We start from the raw sequence: 8486 nt of genomic DNA, 5'->3' as shown, positions 1-8486 counted from the left end.
ATCCTTTCTCTCTTTTCCCTATATAAACATCTCACAATCCAATGTAAATCCAAGATTTTGTGGCCTGTGTGCAATTGTTGTTGAGTCCTCTTACCTTTAGTGAGAGCTGGGTAGAACATGGGCGTTCCAGAGCAAGAGCTGCTGGAGAAGTGGAAGAGTCTCTGATCACCTTGGGCCTTGGCGGGTGTGACAAAGAGGTTCGATTGCTACTTCTTTCTCTCATCCTTTTTTGTTCACCTTTGTCCACAGGTCTTGGAGCAGCTAGCCAACATCCAGACGGTTCCAGCACCTCCATCATCTAGAGAGTTAAATTTATTTTATTTGAAATTTAAAATAATTTCCTAAAAATCTTAAAAATGCCCAAAAATCATACTTTGTCTAACATTTCCTTCTAGCATTAATTTTCATCTGGATAAAATTTCTTAATTAGAATTTTAGTAAATCTAGTTACTTTGCTTTATAGGTAATAAATTATACGTTTGAAACAAACTTATGAAAATCTACCAAAGAATATTTTTAAACTAAAAATTCACTAATTATTACTTTTCTCTTTGAGGATCGACCCTTACTCTCCCAAGGCTATTAAGGTTTATAAATATTGTTGTTTTAATTCAGATTACATAAAAGACTATAATTAGTGATTACTTTATCATTAATCCACCCCAAAATCTGAGTTGTCACTGATGTGATGAAACATTATGCGGGAAAATGTTCTTTCCACTAAATAACCAATTCCATCGGTTAATAACCATGATATTGTCAAGCAATAATACTCCAAAACAAAATATCCAAAATAAGTAATCCAAATTATACATTATGGCCACCTTATTTAATTCCAATTATTTCAATGATCACCTATGATTCTATGCCTTGACAAAAATGACGAGGTGGGGAGGGTCAAAACCCAATCTGAGCAGCCTCGAGCTGCCCACGTTCCGAGTCCTGAGCAGCACATCCAACACGACTGATGCATGATGACTATGACTGACGCGGATACGATAGACTAAGGATGGATAGAATAGACCACAAATCAACACGATCGACCTTGAAAAATTAAAGTCGAAGAAAATGATGATGGTGCAGCCCCTTTTCTCGGTTGAGGGCTGGAGGACTGTCTTATGACCACCACGGTGAAAACAAAGCTGCGAATCCAATATCTCAAATGGTCAAATATTAACAGTTGGATACAATGGATATGTTTCCTATCTAATTTTTGAATAGATAATAATTTTTGTTTATTTCTGGAACACGGAATATGCTATTTGAGGAAAGAATCTTATCAAATGTAGTAATTTTGGAATTTCCAATATAAAATGTTCAAATCATCAATCAACACTATGAAATATGAAGACCCAGAGTGAGATAGTATTGGTGATGGTCCCCACAAATCAGAGTGAATGATCTCAAGACAAGTATTAGAGTGATGATTTGTAGGAGAAAAGGGAAGTTTATGAGCTTTTGAAATATTGTAAGAATCACATAAAAAATGATTTTGTGTATGAAAAGCAGGAAGACCAAACTTATGAATTATATTTTTGAGTGTTTTGAGTTGGGGATGACCCAGTCTCAAATACCAGGTTTCTTCTGAGGATCATTCTCCAGAGTAAGAAGACTTAGTGTTGTGTTTACACAAATAGTAGAGGCCATCTTTAGTTGTTCCTTTGAGGAAAAACTTGTTGGTTGCTTTGTCCTTCACAAGACAGTAAGAATCATGAAATCAAACAAAAAACATTATCATCAGAAGTTAAATTTTGAATAGATAAATTTTTTCGTTTATTTCTGGAACACGTAATATGCTATTCGAGGAAAGAATCTTATCAAATGTAGTAATTTTGGAGTTTAGAATATAAAATTTTCAAACCTGTGCCATTATTGATTTGGAACTGACCTGTTCCTCGATATGTCTGAGCTAGCTGTAAGTTGTTGATGTCAGCAGTAACGTGATGGGTAGCTCCGCTATCCAGGTATCAGCCATGTTGCTTTGCTGAGTAAGCTTGAGGTGCTGATGTGGATCGATTACCAGTAGAGATTGTGATGAACTCTTGACACTCTCTTGCATGATGCCCAAAATGACAGCAGATTTGATAGCGTGGTTTAAAACGTTGGTTTCTTCCTTTGCCTCGGTTTTGAACACAACCTTGAGAGTAAATTTGTTGATAATTTTCTGGTCTGGATTCACTATTTCTATTGTATGACTGATTTTTTGTCTTTCAGTAAAGTTCTCCATTAGAGGAAATGCATTTATATTTGTCTTTTGATGATGTACCAAGTAATCATCATGAGCCTTTAGATTGGTCAGTATTTTCTAAAATCCCATGTGATCAATATTTGCATTGATACTGATAAAAAACTGGGAATATTCAGGAGGCAAACCTTGTAAGAAGGTATAAAATTTTGTAGATTCATTTACAGGATGTCCCACAATTTCTAGAGCTTCTGAAACGTATCTGAAATGCTTCATGTACTCATTGACAGTCATTGTTCCTTTTGTAATGTTGTGGAATTACCGATTCAGCTCCATAATTCTTGATTGATTTCTCCTTGCAAAGATGCTTTCTTGTTTCTCCCAAGCTTAGCTTGCAGATTTTACTTTCACAACACATGGAAATACAGATTCAGAGATGGTGGAGCGCAGAAATCCAAGGATCTGTTGGTTGATTCTCCGCCCGCTTCCAAACACAGAATTCCAAATTCAGAGATTTTATTGCCTTGTTGATCTAAAATTGAGAGAGGAGGTGGTCTTCCATCTATAAATTTGTTTAAACCATATCCGTTCAGAAGAGGTGGCATGATGTTTCTCCACATCTGATAGTAATCTGACTCAATTCAAACTTAAATTGTCAGTCCAGGCGACGATAGGGGCGAGCTTTTCTTCTTCCATGCTTTAGATGCCGCCTGGATTTGCTACCATGTAAAGGATCTTGGAGTTTCGACGAATCAAGAATGAGAAGGAGGTAGAAGAAAAGGAGAAGAGAAGAGACAAAGGAGGGCGAGACACCAAGATAGGTGGAAGGCTAGATTGTTATTCATCCGTAAATTACACTTAGCGTTGGTTCATATTTATAATGTAATATGATAGTATAAAATAGAAGGTTTTCTGTTTTAATCATTAGCCATTATGCCTTGTTATAATGGCTATATTAAGAAAATTCTTAACCTTTAGATACAATTATTTATATATATAAATAAAAGGGTATTGGGCCGGCCAAGGAGCCGACCAGGTGCACCAGCACCCAAGCCAGCCATAGCAGGCGCGCGTGCAGGGAACTCAAGCCCCCCCATGGCTGGCAAGGGGTAGCGTGCTTGGCAAGCAAGCCCATGCTGGACGCATTATGTGCATGGAGGCCCAAACTCAGGCCCAAGAAGAAGCAGCATTCGCGCACTAAAGGGGTAAAATTTTTATTCACTTGTTGATTTACGCCGACAATTATATTGCGTTGCTGGTTTTTGAACTTTCTGATATGGATTTAAATCCCATAAATATTTTACTCGCATCAAGCTGGGCTAATCAAATTATAAAACAAAACATGATTGGCCTTCGAGCCTACCCGGCCCACAGGCCGTATCATTTTGGGCCGTTTTAAGTAAACGGATATGATCTTGTCTGTTCGATTTTCTTCAAGAAGATCGTACTGTGATATCTATCCAAAATTTTTAATTTTTGAAATATTTTTAGGCTTCCTGATTTGCTGGCGAGGATGACATAGACACGGGAACCTTTGGCAGTCAAATCAGAAGACAGGGAAGCTCACGAGGCGATGACTCGGCATGCTGATGTGGAAGGGAAGGGGCACATTGGTCGGTATGGCCACAGCTGCGATTTAATCGCAGCCATTGATCCATATAGAGAAAGGATCAGATGGCAGGGCGGGTAATCTTAATCTTCTTCACCCCAGCCGTCCTACTCATCAGCAGGCTGGCGGAGGCCACCGACGAGGGAACCATTGTCCGATCCAACGGCCCTCTAGGGCTGTTGGATCAAGCCTGCCCCCCAAAGGGGTTGAGAGAAACTCTATCGACCCTTAAATGGGGAGTTTTGGTATCTAATATATCCGGGAAGCGGACGGGATGAATTTTTTTTTCTGGGGACAAAAAAATTATCCTGTCCATGGCCGAGGATGAATTATTGGACAAAAGATCGTTCGACGGACAACCGGACGGAACGTATTTTGTCCCATCGGACGAAAAACTCATTTGTCCGGGATACCCGGACGGTGGACGTATGAATTGTGGATGAATTTCGATTTTAATAATTTGTTAAAGTTATAATAAAATTATTCGTTTTCATTTGAAAATTTTTGGAAAGTTGAAATTTAATCCATTAGGTTCAAACGTGAAAGAAACGAGTGGGGTAATTATGTGAAAAAGCCAGTCTGTATGTCTGTCTTTATCTCTCTGGTCCATATCTCTGTCTCTGACATGGGTGAAGGACAAATTAGTGAAATATTTAAAATGGGAAACATAACAGCATTATCGTGTTTATTAGGTTCACACAGGCATCTATATATTACTATAAGATTTTAAGATTATCTATATATTATGTTTGCACGTGGACGTACGTAAAGATGTAGGTACTCTAATGATATGGATAAAATTATTTCACAAATGTATAAATACTCATAAATGTATATGAATCGGTACAATGAATCTATAAATAAATACTATGTATGTAGGTGTCTATGATAATATAAAAGCTTCTAAACGCTGCCTTCTCTTGGCCGCATTGTCTTTATCCTTCTTGGGTCCCATGACTACGTGTATATTTGAATGTGTAAACCAACTTATATATACTCTATCTATGTCATGTCCTCCCTTTTATCTTTCCCCTTACTCCCTTCCCATTCTTCTCCACCCTGTAACCCCTCTAGATCATCGTTTCCCCTGCTCTTCCCTTTCCCTTTTGCTTTCTTTTATCCGATCCAACTTACATTATCCCTCCCCACTCCTTCCCATCTTCCCCTTTCCTCACTTCCCTATCCCCTCCAGACTTATTCTGATGAAATTATGTATCATGCAAGTCAATCACACACTGTTGCCCAATACTCAATTTATTGATGAAAAGGAAATTCGATATTATTCACATATGATATTCATAATGAAGTCCAAGGAGAAATGATGAATAAATAAAGATGAAAACATGACTATGTTGATTAAATATTTTTTAACATGTATCTTGAACACTCCTAGTAGTGGCATATTTGGGAAGGAAATTATAAGTATCTTGGTGAAAGAAACTCTATCTACTCTTGGACAAATAACAAACATGATTGATGTAGTAACTATAAAACATTTTTTATGTTTTACTTTATGCTCTTAAGTACTGTTAAACCTACTTGTTTCTTTCGCGTTTCTTAAGTACTCTTATCTCCATCGTACAATGAGATGAGCAATACAAAATTTCATATATTTCTTAGGACCACCTTTCGAGGTGTCCATTGGAGTTAAAAGGATACCACACGAACTAAAATTTAGAAGAAATTCAGAGTAGCATTAGACGTGGGCACGTGGCTTTCATCAGTCACAGCAAAGGTGAAACAGAAATAGAGAGCATTTTTTCAGAAACTGAGACAGAATATTGATGTGGAGTTCATGCAGCCATCCATCCAATTCGCTCAAAATCAGACGGTGTTGAGATGGCTGTCTCACATCTCGCACATGTACTCCGTTCAAACTGAAATCAAATCAAAGTCGTAAGGAAACAATGAAAGAATCGTAGAGGAAGAAGAGTCGGAAAAATAAAAAAGGGGGAGAAATGGAGAGGATGACATGTATGAAAAAAAATAAAGAATAAGATCAGGAAAGTTAGGGAATAAAATATTACGTAGCAGATTTGCAGACAAAAATATGAAGAGAAGAAGAGCAGAGTAAATGTGAAGATGATTAGAAGCAATAAGGAGACAAATAATTGAACTAATGAAAACATAACAAGACAAGAGTTGAAAGAGAGACAACAAAAATGAGCAGAACTTCAAATTAAAAAGATAAGGAATAATGAGAAGTAAGACAACAAAATATCAGAAGAAAAAAATGAGAACAAAAGATAAGAAAGTAAGGAAATTTTAAAAAATACAGAACTTGAGCCGAAAAAGAGTAAGATGAGAGGCCCAAGGGAAGGTAAGAACAAAAGAAAATGAAAAGAGAAGGGGGGAGGGAAAAGAGGAAGAGAAGAAATGAAGGAAGAGAAAGAAGAAAGTTAAATAAAGGAACAGAATGAAATTAAAATTCATTTATTTTTCCTAAAAATGTTTTTTTTTCTGTTTCATTTATTTTTCCTAAAAATTTCACACGATGCATAGGCGATGCACACAGGCCTCTATGAATTGTGCAACGTAGATTCTTAGGGGGGGTTTACATTATGGGCCTCAAAATTATACCGCACATCAAATGAAAATTCACAGATGGGGTAGCAGCACGACTTACAGTAAAGCATGAAGGATGTAAACTCATCCACCACCTTCAGTCAACATAAATGCGCAAAACTTCAACTGAGAAGGATAAGGAAAAATGAAAAGTAATGTAAGAAAATAAGAGAACAAAAAGAGAAGAAGGAAAGATAAGAGAGGATGAAAATTAAAAATAACACAGAAGTGGAGCCAAAAAATATTAAGATGGGAGGTGAAAGGGAAGGTAAAAAAATTGTCTCTTGTGCGCAAGAAAAAAACACTTTTTTACAGCGAAACATGGAAAACAAGTGGATATAATAGAAAGAACAAGTTATCTAAAAAATTGTCTCCTGTGCGCAAGAAAACGACACTTTTTACAGCGAATAGCCACAAAATACAGCAAAAGAAGCAGAGAAAAATTTTCAGAAGTTGTGAAATATAGTGAAATGAGATAGAAAGAATATTTTTCATACGAAGAAGACTTTTGGTCCGCCTAGGTTTAATTGTGATTTGTGAAATGAGATAGAGAGATAGATAGGCAGTGAGATAGATAGATAGTGAGAAAGATAGGTACACAATAAGGTTGATAGATCGACAGTGAGATAGAATGATCCACTGAGAGATGGATAGATAGATAGTGAGAAAGATAGGTACACATACCTGGCCTCGGGGAAGCGCTCGTCGACGACGCAGATGGGCGTGGAAGTCCACTGACGTGGCTGATGGGGAAGCGCTCGTCGTCGACGATGCTTCTTTTGTTTTTGAACTACAGAACTAGGGCCGCCTAGTTCTTTCTAAAGGAATCCTGAAATAGGGGTTTTGCGAGTACAAAAATTTTCGTCCGGGACGATGGGACGAGACGGTTTTTTTCAAGGACGGGACGAAAAACCGTCCGGGAAATATTGGACGGGACGGTTTTTTACTCTCTGGACGGAAAACCGTCCCGTCCTTCGACCCGGAAAAAAACTGGACATCAGATGGGACGAGTTTCATCCCGTCCCGCCCATCGTTCCCGTCCGGGACGATCCGGATCTATAGGCGGGGATCCCGTTCGGCGGTGGCGAGAGAAGGAGGGGTGTGACAACCCCCCAAGTGTGAGTAAGGTCGTCTGCATAGCATATTCTTTTAGAATATATTATTGATAACATGCATATTTAGGTCCTCAATATGATCATAAATACATGTATATTGACATTAAATCACTCATATTTGCATGCTATCAAGCTTAAAATGATTAAATCTATTTTTAGAATGATTTTCTAAATTTTCTGCATTTTGGGAATTTTCTAAAAGAATATAGCTTTGAGACATAGTTTTGGGAATTTTGGGACCCCAAAACCGAAGATCAGGGGTGGTGATAGGTGCGGCCACCCCTTCTTTTCAAATCAGGGGATGCAAGTTCTTCATGATTTTCTTCGGTTGAATTTTATGTTTTCATAAACTCTGAATGGTTGATTTTAGTGATTCAATGGGAACATTGATGAGTTTCCTAGAGTTTTTGTACCGCGGTTTCGCTTTGACATTTCATCGAACAATTCACATATTCGATGAATATATTATGATTCATTTATGTTTTACCCCACTCAACTTTACAAAAATTTAAAAACATATTCCTCCTTTCTATTCTGTCTTCTATCGGGCATTCTATAAAAAGACTCACGGGCGTTCGACAGAAGCACCCTCATACACCATTTTCTCCTATTAAGAATATATATAAAATATATAAAAATCATATAAATATATAAAATGTATGTATATCTTAATCGACCCTGTCTAAGGCATTTAATTGAACACCTCCAAGGTGTTCGACTACATAACCCATTCTACACCCAAAAATTAACTATAAAAAAATATATAAAAATATAAAACTACTAGAAAAGATATACTATATATAGAATAAATATTATACTCATATAAATCATACTACACTACTATAAACGAACCTGTACTAATATATGTACTTCTTATTTACTAGTACTATTCTTTCTATCCTATTCTAATATCTCAATACCTATCTAACTGCTTAGTATATTAAGATTAGATAGTCTTTAAATCTCTCCCTATCTTTCGTCTTAATATATATATATATTAAGTATTGCTCTA

General features: G+C 37.0%; 1 long non-coding RNA gene across 1 annotated transcript; it reads right to left on the bottom strand.

Moving 5' to 3' along the window:
- Positions 1-5450: 5450 nt before the first annotated feature.
- Positions 5451-7188, bottom strand: LOC144709402 (uncharacterized). The gene is made up of 3 exons (XR_013583020.1): positions 7044-7188; positions 6421-6485; positions 5451-5671 (listed from the first exon to the last, which is right to left on the bottom strand). It is a non-coding gene; the product is annotated as an uncharacterized LOC144709402 (long non-coding RNA).
- Positions 7189-8486: the final 1298 nt, after the last annotated feature.

Source organism: Wolffia australiana, chromosome 11 (genome assembly GCF_029677425.1).
Source record: "Wolffia australiana isolate 7733 chromosome 11, ASM2967742v1".
NCBI lineage: Eukaryota > Viridiplantae > Streptophyta > Magnoliopsida > Alismatales > Araceae > Wolffia > Wolffia australiana.
Note: the sequence above shows the minus strand (reverse complement) of the source record. Positions and strands in the feature narration are given on the sequence as shown.